This window comes from Manacus candei, unplaced genomic scaffold (genome assembly GCF_025592945.1).
Source record: "Manacus candei isolate 608988 ecotype Guabito, Panama unplaced genomic scaffold, ASM2559294v1 h1tg000060l, whole genome shotgun sequence".
Lineage (NCBI taxonomy): Eukaryota > Metazoa > Chordata > Aves > Passeriformes > Pipridae > Manacus > Manacus candei.
This window is the reverse complement of record NW_026138108.1, coordinates 12,872,882-12,887,053: the sequence shown is the minus strand read 5'-3', so window position 1 is coordinate 12,887,053 and position 14,172 is coordinate 12,872,882. Positions and strand designations below refer to the sequence as shown.

Sequence of the window (14,172 nt, the reverse complement as noted above, 5' to 3'; positions counted from 1 at the left end):
TTAGTATTTCTGTACAACAACTCTGTCTTCTCCGATTAATTAATTCCAATTCTGACTTCACGTCCTAACAATCTTTGTTACAGGGATTGGACCTAAATAAAGGTTAAAATCAAGCAGACGTGTTGAAGATACTGGAACAAGTAGTGAGAAAAAATAGCAGAGTACGTGTAGTTGTGCAAGTAAATAAAGAAATTCTTTGTTATTTTTGGCAAGAGGTGGAGAAGCATGTGATGTCCAGTTGTAGCTTTAGCCAAGGATTTATCTTGGGGCTAAATACTTTATAGGCAAACAGTAATTCCTTTTCACCCCACATCAGCTGAAATACTATTTAGGGCCAAGAATGCTGCTTGCAGAAGTTGACCAGCCCTACAACCAACCACTAATATTCAAGTGATGCATAATATTAGGGGCACGTTGTTACTGAGGGTGTATCCTGTTATTTTGTCAAGACTTGAGCAAGGCAAAATGCTGGACTGTAATGCAGGATGCAAAATGGTCGTTACACTTGCTCCGTCCTGTTACCTCTATAGCTAGTGGTGTGTTTAATTGACCGGGCTAATGTGGCAGGGACTGCTCTCCAGGGAAGGATGTCAGATCAGATCTGGAAGGTTGGTGCTTCACAGTTATTTTTCCAGGGTGGGTAGGGGAATCTGTTCACCTTGTAAAGCAAGAGCACTCATTTAAATGAATTCGGGAGTTCACATGTTCGCTCTCACCTTGACATCTATCTAAGCTGCGGGTCTTGAGAGTCAGGCCTTTCCCCTGGCACCAGTTGCCTCATTGCTATGCACTTTACGTATCTGAGAATGTTATGGGGAGCTGGCAGCTGACGAGGTGGGAAGAGGATCTCACCATTTGGGGTGTGATGGTTAGAATGACCGTCACTGGGGGATTTACAGGTGCTCCTCGCGGAGCTCCGGGTAGTGACGGACCGGGGCGGGCAGAGGAGAGTTCGCGGTAGGAGCATCTCAACTTGTTCTCGCAGGGCTTCCCGGGGGGGACCGTCAGCCGGTGGCGAGGAGGCAGGTGACGGCCACGGCGACGGGCACGGTGACCGCCACACACCTGCCCCGGCCCGTGGGTGCGGGAGGGCAGGAGGAGCGCCGGGGGGGAGCCGGGTCCGTGCGCTGACAGAGGCTCGGGGCGGCGGCGGGGGCGGCCCCGGCTGCGGCGGGCGGCGCTCGGCGGGGCCGGGCGGGGGCGCTGCCGCCGGGCCGGGCTGGGCCGGGCGGGCGGCGGGAGCGCCCCGCGGGCAGCGCCGCGGGGCTGGGTGGGGGCCGGGGCGCGCCGGAGCGGGGCTGGGCCGGAGCCCCCTCCGCTGCGCTCGGCGGGGCCGCGTCCCGCCGCTCCGGGGCGATGGGCGGCGGCGGGCGCCGCTAGGCCGCCGCGGGCAGGGCGGCGGCGGAGGCGGGAGGAGGCGGAGGCGGAGGAGGCGGCGGCCGGGGGCGGGCTGGGTCCCTCCCCGGGAAGATGAGGCGGAGGCCCGGTCTGCCGAGCGGGCTGAGCTGGGGCTCTTCCCTCCCAGCCGCCAGGACAAGATGGCAGCGGCCGAGGCGGCGGCGGCAGCAGCAGCGGCAGCAGCAGCAGCGGCAGGAGCGAGAGCAGCAGGAGCGGCGGGGCTGAGCGGCTGAGCCCGCCCGGAGCGGCGCTTCCCCGGGGCGCTCCCGGACATGCCCAGGGCGGCGGCGGCAGCTCCAGCGCGGACGCCAGCGCGGCCCGACCCGTGAAGGTGAGCGGCGGGCAGCGAGCGGGGCCGGCCCCGCCGGGCGGGCAGCGGCGCTGCCTCCGCCGCCGGCGATCGGCCCCTTCCCGCGGGGGCTCCGGGGCGCTCCCGGCCCCTCTTGCCCGGAGCCCCCGCCGCCCTCGCCGAGCCCGAGCAGCGCCGCTCCTCCTCCCCGTCGCCTTCGTCCCCGAAGTTCCCCCTTCCCCCGAGCAGCCCCGGGTGCCGGGCGAGGCCGCCGCCGCCCGGCGGGGGAGGCGTGTCCGCCCCTCGCCCGCTGCCGGCGGCGGCGCTGCCCCGCTCCCTTCCCCTGGCGGGCGCTGCCCCGGCGCTGCCCCGCTCCCCTCCCGGGAGCCGCCTCCTCCTCCTCCTCCTCCTGCCTTGTATGGACCCGGCCGGCGGGGGGTCCCGCGGGTGGTGCCCGGGCGCGGCTCCGCCCGCTCTCGGGTCCTGCTCGGCTTTCGCAGCCGCGGTGGCTCCGCGTAGTCCCGGCGGGACTCGCCCCTCGCCCTGACCCCTGAGGAGACACCCGCGGGACCCCTCCTGCGCCGTGGGGGGAGCTGGGGCGGCAAATGGTGCCCGGGGCCGGGGTAAATAGCAGCAACTGGAAAGGAAGCGGACGCTTTAAAATTTGGTCAGTTCCCAAGAGCGAGCTCCGTGAAAAACGGAGGGGTTTTATTGCTGGAGGCTTTGCCGTAATGGTTGCGGCAGGGATTGTGCGGGGTTTGTTCTGGATTCGTCGCGATATCAATTGTAAAACTGGCAGGTGCGTTTGCATGTGCTTACCGCTATAGGAAATAGTGATGGGGGCTTTTAAGAATATTTTTATTTAAATTAAGCCCTCCGTCGTCAGTGCTATGTGCTTACGTGTATATAAATATCTTTCTTTTGAGGCTATACTTTTGTTACTAACTGTTGCGTCGGACTTGAAATTTCAGAAACAGCAGTCGTTTCTCTTTTTTGCTAACTTAGTTGTTTTGAGACTCCCAGGCTTGCCTTCCCAGAAATTATGTGGTGCTCTGATGTTTTTACATCTTCCTGCTACTGTATAACCTTGTTTATTTCGGTTTAGTATCTTTAAATTGTCTCTCGTGTTAATAACGTTTTTTTTCCACAACTACATTAAGTAAAGCTACAGTTGTTGATAACAATGCATATTTCTGTGGTTGTTTTTTTTTTTTCCCCCCAGTATTACCTCCCATTACATCATTTGCAGAAAGTTTAATCTCTGGTTGATTTCACACAAAGTAGAAAAGCCTGGCTGGACTATGAATACTTACTTTCTGATATAATGATTCTATAACAGAGTTAATCTGATAAAGGTTCCTATAAACTAAGTTTAAAATACACGCAGTAACTGTCTAATAAGCGTGGCAGCCAGCAAAGAGATTAATTAAGCACCTGGAAAATAGGTCAATACTGTATTACGAAGTGGCAGAGTGAGATCGCAGATAAATAGAGCGAAGTGTTAACGTGGACTTACCGGGAGAAAAGTGATACCGATATAACAACGGTGACGGCTTTATCTGTGCTGCCGCGGACCATTTATGGTAGCGGCGCGGTGAGGTGATGTTTACAGTCATGTAAAACAGGAATTAGGCAGAGTTTTCACTTGATGCACTTGTTACCGGGCACTTCTGTTGCAGTGCGAGTTCTGCTGCTTGCTCGGGGTGTGGCACCGGTTGTGCTTGTAAATTATTTTTTCATGGATATATTTGGCTGGGTGCTCTAATTCTGATTGTGGTGGTGGTGGCGGCGGTGGCGGCGTGTGGCTCTCCGGGCTTGAGGACGATTTGTAATTGGACGGATTCCATCAGCTGGAATAAAGTTTCATTGAAAAATTGCTCGGGAAGCTGCCCCTGACCTGGGGTTCTCTGCCGGTACTTGTGATTTTCCTTTGTTTAGGGTTTTTCGTGTTTCTGTGCTTCCTCCCTCCTGTCTTTCAAACAACTACCCACAGAAATAGGGAAATGAGACCAGCTCTGCATAACGAGATAGCAGAGACAAAGACAGGGTGTGGGGAAGAAGAGTGAGCTTGCAACTCACTCATCTTAACAGAACTGACTCATAGAAATATTGGAATTTGCACGTGCTGCTTTTCTTGTTGTGTCCTCCAGTTGGTAGCAGTTGCTTCAAAACAAACGTTGTTTGGGAGGTGATTTTTCCAAAAGCATCTGTCAGACTGATTGTCGGTCTGTTAAAGGGGATGGGAGGCTGAGCAGTGCTTCTGGTGGCAGAGGGTTGGCTTACCAGTTCCTGGGTGGAAGAGAATTAACTATGCTTAATTCTTGTGCAAAGCCCAGTCTAAACGTGTAGGAAATGTCAGGCTGTGTTTCTCTGAGCTTGTGTGTTTAGGTATGTACCTCTCTGTACTATTTTAAGGGATTGCAGACTTCCTGTTTTTTAGAATAGTTTTCCTTTTAACAGTATATATTCTCTTTCTTGTATCTTCTGTTTTGCCAGCATGCAGATCATAGCAACAAAGGCCCTTTTGACAAAGCAACGCATTTTGAAACAGGAATTTTGTAGTTGGCTTTCTTATGTGTGTGTGGGAAGAACAGCACTACTAACGGGATCAGTGCTGTCGTTTGGGGCCGAATTGGAGGAATATTTGTATTTTGGAGGAATGTCAAACACAGACGGAGCAAGTCCTTTTAGTTGAGCTAAATGTTGCTGTTGCAGTGTGAGGTCTGTGAGGTATTGTGGCCTGAATGCTGTGCACATACAGAGAAGTTACTGTAGGCAGTGTCACTTTTTGCCCAGAAGTCTGGGGAATAAAGCAGAGGACAGCTATACTTTTTTTTTTTAATTTTTATTTAAAAATTAGATAAGCCTTAGCTGCTCTGGATAATGATATCATCCAATATGCAGGAGCATTACAGCTGAGGTAAACTGCTCTGCCCACTGGCAGAAGTATGAGTTGGGCAGAGCAGGCCTGATATCACCTGGTGATACTCGGCCGAGGGAAGAAGAAACACGGAGGGAGGATGGTGGCGATACCAACATTGACCTGTTAGGAGTTTGCTGTTGAATTTTGTGAAACAGCTTCCACCTTTCAGACCTCAGAAAGGCTTGTGTGTGCCATTTTGCGTTTTCTGAGTTTTCTTCAGTTCCCTGATGATGTTACTCGGTGCAGTCAGAGGAGACTTTCAGAAGTCTTGGCATGGGATTGATCTGATGAAGAAAACATCCTTAGTGCTTCTTCATTGTGACTGTGATGGTCCTGTAGATGTGTTACGTAAACTCACAGCTGCTCTAACTATTACATTTTCCTGCCTTTGAAAGTGAGGGAAATAAGAGTTCAGCTTGATGCTGGGGAGCTTTTACTAAGGTAATGTCTCTGTTCCTAAGTCACTGAAATATTTATATTTCTTCAGATCTCTTAAGTGACAATCAGAGGTGGAGTGGAAAATAATGTATTACTTTCAACAGGTCTTGAAAGAAAAGCTCATTTTTTTGGGTATGAGATGGATCTCTAGGTATCTCAAACTGTATTTCAGAACTCTGGCTGGGTTAAGCACAAAACCAAACATGAGGAATTGAGCACTGAGCATGTTAGAGATGGCTGCTGAGTGTACAGTGCACCTGAAATGACCATGTTAACTCGGTTTAAAGCAACTTTAAATAGCTAGTCCTATGATATGGGTTAGTAATGGGTTACCTTTTCTGACTTGTACAGGCAGTGAACACCCTCTTTTTGACCTGAAATAACCTATAATGAAGGATAAAGCCTAGAAAATCCTGTTACCTGTTCTTGGCTTCCCCTACCCTCCCATGGACTGTTTTAATTTAGAGCCTCTACCTCTTCAACAGATTTCTAGAGGAAATTGTAGCTCTGTTTTTCTTCAGAGGCACTAAGTTTTGAGTGACAGGTGAGCAGGGGAACAACATGTAATTATGAAAGTGGATTTTTGTTGGTGACTTTATTTGATAGCATTTCCTACAGGGCTGTTCTTTCCCCCCTCCCCTTAATTCTTGAGTTGTTTCATTTCAATATAATGAATGTTGAAAAAGATGGCAAGAGTTGGTGTGAACCTTGGTTTTAGATGCAGTTTGGGAATAGTCTTTGTACAGTTTTGTAGTATTTTTTCACATTATGTCACTCTTTTTTTTCATATACTGTCTTAATATTCCACTTAATTTTTGAGAGTGGATAACTTGCTGAAAAATGGGAGTTAGTCTCTAGCATAGCAGTTGTGCTTGGAAAAGGAAGAAGAGCCAAATAACTGAACTGTTTTTTAAGCAAGTCAACTCATGTAGTTTAGTTTTGTTATTTTTCTTATGCTTTGACTTGGAGTTGTGTAATTTCAAAATACCTCTCCCTATATCATTAACTATACATATTTTTTAGGTCCAGTATTATGTAAACTTTTTGCACAGTCTTTTTCACCTTATGTTTTCGGAAAAAGATTAGAAAATATTCCTTTTTGTAAATAAGGAGTATATTCCTAGTTTTCCCTTTTCTCCAGCTCTCTTGTGTTCTACAATATTTGGGTGTAATAAGATGAAGCGTAGAAAAATGTTAAGTTCAAATTCCAAAACACAGCAATAAAATAAGATGCAGTGAAATATCAAAAGACAAAACAGACACAACAAATAAATTCCTGTATTTTAGTGTGGTCAAAGCCACAGCAACTCTCAATATTAAAGTAATTTGATTCTTATGTACAGAGTACTGTTATTAAATGTTATGAAGGACACTCCCATCAAAAAACTGTCTTTAAAATCAGTAATCTTAAACTCATATGACTCTTTCCACTCTTACAAAAACAATTTAACAGTTGTAGAAAACTTTTTAGTGCTTTTTAAAAGCACGTTCCAAGTTAAATGCGAACAATGCTTTTAATGTAAAAAGTCAGTGATTGTCAAATGAAAATCTCTTTGTATTTGTATAAACATCACCTGCTGAATATGTACAGCACCTCAGTAACTACCCATTTAGAATAAGGGGTGGAAAGCTTAGGGACAAAAAAGCTCAGGTCCTAATACCTATGCAGAATTCCATAAACATCATCATTAAAAGAGGAGGATGTAGCTGCTGGTTGGAGATGCCCACAGTCACTTTCCATGTCTGTGGGAAACCACTCTGTAATCCACTGATCCTGCTCTATTCTGGAGGCTGGGCTGCTTTAGGTTACTAGGCTGTGCTGTCCTGGAGCTGATTTTTATGTGACAGGGACACTAACTTCCAAGGAACTTAAATTGCTGGGTGAGGCAACATTTTTATCACAAAGCTTGGCTTGGCTGTTGCCTTGGGGCAAGCTGTGACCAGTACCTGAGAAAACTTGCTTTGGGTTGTTTTAGGGGTTTACTTTTGGTTTTACTTGACTCTCAAGTTAGAAGGTGAACTGAGAGATGAAATTGGGTCTCCTCACTATGATGAAGTGAGATGTCAAAACTGGTCCTTGGGCAGGAAGAAGTGCCAGGAGAACAACTTCAGCTGGGACTGTGATAACTGGTGCAGCTGTGCTCTGTGTGGGGCTGGAGTGTCTTCATTGCAAAGATGTTTGCTGCTTTTATTAGTGTGACCAGATCCCTCCAGGCCTGCTCCCTTGGGATGTGGATGTCAGCTGACATCTGAACCTTTCCCCGTTCCTGCTGGAATAGACTGAAGCAAGTGCCTGCCCACAGAAAGGACCTAGTGTAGGCTTGAGGTCTGCATGGGAAAGCTCACCTATAAAGGCAAAAGTGCAGAGTGGAAACAAACTTCAGTGCCAATAAGTGTTAAAAAAAAATTGCTCTATTCATATTTCCCCCAAATATCAAAAGCTAACTCCTGTGATACCAATATGACTGCAATCATAGCTAAAAAGATAAATAAAACAATACTTCAAGCAAAGAAACTTTTCTTACTGGCGATCTAAGCTCCCTTTGGAAACTAAGAGTAACCAGTAGTATCACATATTCATAAATATTATCTATCTGAAACTTTATTTATTTACTTTTACAAAAGTAATTTACTTTTTCATATGTAGATACAAACCCACATTTCTTCTATTGTGTTTCCAGTCTCAACGTGTTATTTACTACCTTGTTTTGGTCCTTTGTCAGTGTTTTTTTTAAAAAAATGCTGTTAACCTTTACCTAATTCTGCTAGTTTGAGTAAAACATGTTCTTTTTTTTTTTCCTCTTTCATATGATGCAGGGTTTGTCTGTGTTGGCACACAACAATTGGTGGAACTTGCACAACTTCCAGAAACCTTTTTAGTTGTTTCTTGTAAGATGCCTTTCTGCCTTTTTGACTGAAATGCTGTTAATGTGCATCATTGTCTTGTAAACATCTTCCTTCCTGTGTTTTCCTAGAAACTTCGGTCATCTGCTGCTTTCTACCCTTTTCCTTTCAATTATTCTTTTCTTTCTTTTTTTTTTTTTAACTATTAGAATTGGTTGCTTGTCTACAGTCTGTCTGTTCCATTTGAGGTTTTTTCCACTATTGTTTTGGAAGATTTAAACTATTTATAGGGATAGAAGAGGTTCTCACAAGATCTTTATTTTTCAGTATTTGAATCTGTTAAATGCAGGAATTTTGGTGTTTGGGATCTTACTTGTGAAGCCCTTGAGAAGGAAGCAGCTTTGTTCCTAAGAGGAGAAAAAAGCTTGCCTCCTCTTTCCTTGTCTGTTAACATCAACTTATTTAGTGATTCATGAAATTAATTGATATTCAGCCTAATAGGAATGGATTGCTTTCATGAGATGCTGAAGAGGTGTTTTTAATACCTTTTCTATTTGGCTTTTGTATTGGTGCTGTGGGCAGACTTCTTCCTTCGACTGTGTCAGCTCTGAGCCCTGCAGGAGGACATGGTGGGAGTTTTTCTCAAGAAATACTTTGGAAGCTCTTTGGGTCAAGTGCTCCTTGGGACTAAAGGTGTTTTTAAAACTTGGTTGCAGAGATGTCTAAACATTCTTTTGAAGATTAAAATAAGAGTGATCGTTAAAAGTTTATTTATGCCACAAATGGAAAGGTTATTAAACGTGGAAGGGAATACAACAGAGAAAAAAGGGATGCACATTTATCAGTATTATTATGACCCCCAGCTAGTGGGGTCATGTGCTGCATGTAATCTTGCCTTTCTTTTTGCCTTTCTGTAGAGTTAAATCAATAAGTTTCTCTGCATAGAGAAGATGGAGAAATTTCTTGCACTGGTGGCTTTGGGAAACATTATAATATGGGTTGCTGCAGTTATTGATTCATTAGGAGGCAAGAGGCTGATCCTCCTGTGAGACAGTATGCATTTCTAATGCACTGATTTTTACCTGTAGGAAATGCTGCTTCCTCTGCATCCTTAGAAATCTGAGAAAAGTAAACACCTCTTTTTCCTCTGTTCTTTCTTTCTTTATTGTTCTACATATGCCATATCTAATTTGTACAGCTATTTTCAGTAAGCAACTAATGCTATTTTCATGACAACGTTGCTTACAATGAAAGAAAAACTCCTGATATATAAAGGCAGAATAATCAAACCCCTTTTAAATAAGGAATTTTTATTATGGGAAATATACTAGGACTTTGAAGAGTTTTTTTTCTGTCTGTGTATATATACAAATACCTTTCAAACATATACTTACTATGTGTATGTGTGTTTATCTCAATGTGTATATGTTTGAAAGTTGTTACTGGATGTAGCTGAGGCAACTGACCTGAAAACTGCAGCAGAAAAAGATCAGTCAAGGTAAGCATGTTGGCTTAGATGCCTTAATTATTTTGCAGTTAAGTCAGATTTAAAACAAACAAACAAAAAAGGCTAAGGTTCTTATTTACTTTAATATTTTTATTGCAAAAGGAGATGAATATGCTCTGGGAAGAGAGACTGATTTTCTTTTTTTTTTTTTTTCCCCATGTGTTTGGGGAAAGTTTTAACTCAAACATTCCTTACTGCTGGGTAATTCTCAATGTGCAGGCAGCAGTTGTATTCACCTCCTTGATACAGGAGGGCCTGATTTGCAAATTTTTGCATCATGTGTCAGACTCAATGAGCTCAACAGGCTGTCTGTGTGTGTGCTGTTGCAAACTTAATGTGCAAGTCCTGTGGAGAGAACAGTAATTTTGTACTGTTGTACTGGTGTATGGCTTATTCTTTTGTTTTGTCCAGGGGAAAATCTTTTACGGTAAGAGGGAGAAAGACCATTTTGGATGAATTTCCTCCACTTTGAATAGTTTAGAGGACTTGATGAACTTTAGGTGAATAGGACCCCTTGATGTGCATGCATGTAGATACCTCAGCATGTGGAGCTGAGGTATCTACAAGGGAAACAGCCCTCTTCCTTACAGGAACTGCATTTGATACTGTCTAGAGCTATGCTAAAATGAAGCTTCTAAATAAATTGCTTAGAGGGGTTGGTCCATTTCTGTTTTTAAAAAAAGCCCAACAGACTTAAGAAGGCAAAATTAAGCAATGAAACAAAAATAAAATTACTGGAAATAAGAAGGAAAACGGGCATACACGTGTAAGAAGTTTGTTTGTTTTAAAAAGACAACAGCATTTGAACAGGTGATATACCAACAAGCAGTTTGGGCTAATCCCCTCTATCAAATTTTATTTCTGCCTTAGGGAAGGTGGCAAAATCTTTTGGAAACACTTACAGCAATGGAAAAAGTGTGGCTTTACGCCCTGCCTCTCGACTCACCTCGATCCCTCTTGCTCTTGTGACAGACAGCAGCAGTGGTTTGAATGGATCCTTCAGCACTGCTGTGGTGGGGAACGCGAAGGTGTGGGCTCTCCTAAATACCACTGTTCTGGACTTTTATTTCAGTGTGCCTACTGTTTCCAGGTTCTAAAAGAATTAGCCTTTTAAAAGAAGAGATTAGGCTGGCGAAGCCCTGGCTGGTTGAAATGCGCTGTTTGTGTTGATGGAGGCACATTCTGATTTGGAGGGCATGTTCTCATCCGGGGCTGATGGCTGATGCTGCACTGCTTGTGCTTTGCTTTTCAGTTGGACGACAGCATCTTGCCCAGAGGAAAAAAAAGTGCTTGAAGTACTGTTTCATTTATCTTCTTAGCTATGATTGCAGTCATATCACAAGATTTAGCTTTTGATATTTGCGGAAAATGTGAATATAGCCATTGTATTCTTGAGTACTGCTACTGGCACTAACGACAGCGTTGAGTCATAGGAGTTCACTCTGATATTTTTTATAAAGTATGTGTTCAGTGTATGGCGTCAGTTCTACTTCCGAGTATCGAGACAATGGTGCAGTTGAGACTAGTTTGTATCACACTTAAATGAATTTAGGTTTTCCGTTTCTGTTATTAATGCAGCATCGGTAGCGTCTGACTAAAAATATCTCTGATGTTGTACAAATCTAAAGTCAGCTCTGTAACATTTTTCTTAGGTGTTTAGTAACTAAGTTTTACAGATGCAAAATTTAATCCCTGTATCATTTGCTTCCCGCTAAGACTCTCCCCAAGCTTGCAACCAACCTTTGGCCTTTCAACCTTGACCTTTGCCACTGACCTGTGCAGGACTGAGGCTTTATGTTGGGCAAAGGCTGCCATCAGCTCAACTGAATTTTCTTGGTGTACGATGGGCCAAAATTCTGGAGCTCTAAAATATCTTGTGTGTTCTAATCAAAGACTGTAATAATTTTTTTTTTTTTGTCATTAAACTTGCGTGCCTCTGGTTGCTACCCCTGGAACTTGGTGTTGGCTTTTTTTGTGAGGTATCATCAGCTGCCCCTGCATCTCAGAGTTTTCTGTGGTGGAGTGTGTGTGTGTGCCTGTGCAGTTCATGTCTAGAATTGCCTCTGTGGTTATGCAAGGAGACGATTCACATGGCATATGTTACTTGAAACAGCTTCGTGCTTTCTCCTTTGCTCTGCTCCCTCCCTTCCGTGGGTCACAGATCTGCTCACAGAGCTGGTTTTGAGGTGGCCAGAGGGTGGGAGGACTCTCTGGGCTTCTATTTCTGGACACTTTGCCCTGTCTGTGGATCTTTTCCTGTATAAATTGCACGAAACCTCAATTGCCAGTGCTTTGTTAGTAATCGTAGGGCTGGAGTAAGGGAATTCCTCAGGGTGAACGGGTCATGGGTATGAAAGTACTCGGATCAGTACAGCTTGTTCGACTACATATCCAAAATAAACAATGGCATAGAGGTGCTGCTACTACTGGTAATTAAGTTTCTTCTGGGGGGGGGAAAGAGAGGGCACCTAATTCAGATCTCTATTTGCTAAATAACTGGCGAAGTTGAGTGTCAGCTAATGTAAAAAGAGCAATTGTTTTACCTGGGAAAAACGGCAGTTAGTATCCTAAGTGTTTCCAAAGTGATGCATAATGTAAACAAAACATTGCGTAAGCACCCGCTGCTCAAACTGAGCATTTGCTGGAAGTTCCTGAGCTTTTAGAAAGCCTCCCTCGATGCCCCAGCTGCGCTGCGAGAAGGGTGCGAGTGTGTTGGAACCGGTTCTTGCCGATGGAGGCCCTAAAGAAGTGGGAAAACAAGTTTTCCTGAGTTACAGTTTAACTCTGTTATTAGGTGGGTGCCGCTGGCTGGGCTTTGCCTGCCGGGGATTTACTACACCAGCAACAACAGGGTGATTGCACCGCTTGGGGCAGGTAAAAGGAGCTGTGTATTTTGTAGACGACTTAAGGGTGTAATGTAGCAATTTCTCTTCAGCTCGTGGCCTTTCTAACTAGTTACTCTGCTACACACCCGCCTCACTCGGTCATGAGGAAATGTCAGTGTATGGTTAATTATTAATGGTGGTCAGGCCTGAAACAGCCTGTGCTTGTCGAGGTTTTGTCCCAGTCTGCCAAGTTGGTCGTGTTCCTAAATTTGCCTAGAACTGCCAGCATTGTTACAGTTAGGTGAACATTAGCAAGATGTTAAGCAGAGGGGTTTCATTCTGCTGAGACAAGTCTTTGTGGTTTGTTACTCAGTTTCTGTAGAGAAAAGCCTGACTGGGGGGGGGGACAAATTGTGAAGTGCCTCCGATCCATTGACATCGCTTTGTGAAAGTGCATTTATTAGTTTATTTAAATGAATTAACAGTGAATTTACTTCATTAGTTCGTTGGTACTTTCTTCAGAAGCACAGAATTCCCAGTCTTAACTCTGATCAGAAGTCACACATTTTATGTAGTTTAATGTTTAATAAGCCAGATGTAGTCTTCCCAGTTCTCCGTGCTTGAAACCAAGAAGACCCATTCCTTCGAAGGAAACCTGTCTAGAAGTAATAATATTTGGTAGGTGTCTCAAGACAGTCTTTCTCTTCCACATCCCCTGCAGTATTCACTGGCAGTGTCTGGCATCTGAGGCAACCTCAGTATTGGAGAATGCAAACTGGAGAACTCTAGAGTCAACCTCAGCTTGTGTGTGCCACTGCTCAGGAGCAGTCACTGTGCTGGAGGGAAGTTATGATGGTCTCCTTGCACTTGAGGGAGGAGAAGAGGGCTTTAAAAATGGGTTTAGGGGGAGCAGACAGGCTTCTCTGCAACTAAAACTGAAAGACAAGTCTGAAACTACTCAAGTAGCTGGAGGCTACCTGCGTAGCTGTCTTATGTCACCTGGGGATTGCACTTTTCAGTCCATCTTCTGATGGTTTTGTTTACTCTGCTTTGATTTGCATTCCGAAGGGGTCTTCTAGTGCACGCCTTTGGTTTTTTAAAATTCTTAAATTTTAAAATGGAAGATATGCACCTGGTGCTCATGAGTGTTGGGGCTCAAGTAACCTCCCTGAAATGAGCACAGAAGTAAGGGTTTTGTTTTCCTTTGGCACTGGCTGCTTTGCTCTGCACATCCCTCTCTTATTCTACTGCTGGACTTGTTAATGTAGATGTAGCCTGACAAGCTTCAGTTTGTACGAGGAAGTGGGAATAGTCTCTCTAAGAACTGTGCAGAAAGATGGATAAACTCAGTGAAATGTTTTGTGACAAGAGGGGGGAAGAAAGATCCACTCTGGTAGGTGGAAATGTGCTGTATTTTTTTCTTCTGCGAGGAGACCTGGTAAAAAAAATAACAACAAAAAAACCCTGCAACGTGATAACTCTTTACTCTTTCCAGTGTAGCTATACATAGGATTGCATTGTAACCTGAATCCCCCAAAATAGTAAAAAAAACCCCTAAAAATCCGCACAAGCAAACCAACACAGGGAAAAAAACAGAACCAAAAAACCAAACCACCCACAACCCCAAACCAACAAAAAAGCCCCCACACTATGGCAGTGCTGTTATAGTAGAGGCTGTTGTGGTATTTTCCCTTTCTCTTCAAGGTTTGTTGTGCAGCTCTGCTGACTGTGGGGCTTTGTTTTCGTCCGGGTAGGGGCAAATCAATCCTATTTATAAACTTAGTTTCTCAAAACAGAGGCCTCCAGAAAGTGGTTGTGTTGGATTAGTTACGTGATGCTCTGTTGGATTTCGCTGCATATATGTTAATGTAGAGCGAGGAAGGTGCCCCTGTCTGAAATGTGTACTGAGCACTGTGTATGAGTGCATGGCAGGGATCTTTAAGCAGTC

At 44.8% G+C, this 14,172-nt stretch overlaps 1 protein-coding gene across 4 annotated transcripts in view; it reads left to right on the top strand.

Moving 5' to 3' along the window:
- The first annotated feature begins 1,461 nt into the window (after nt 1-1,461).
- Nucleotides 1,462-14,172, top strand: part of HIPK3 (homeodomain interacting protein kinase 3) — a 72,997-nt gene continuing 60,286 nt past the window's right edge. Inside the window, exon 1 of one of the 4 annotated variants that reach the window (XM_051804182.1) lies at nt 1,462-1,729. The gene's annotated coding sequence lies outside the window, so the exon portion shown is untranslated. The other 3 variants (XM_051804183.1, XM_051804184.1, XM_051804185.1) reach the window with 3 other exon arrangements.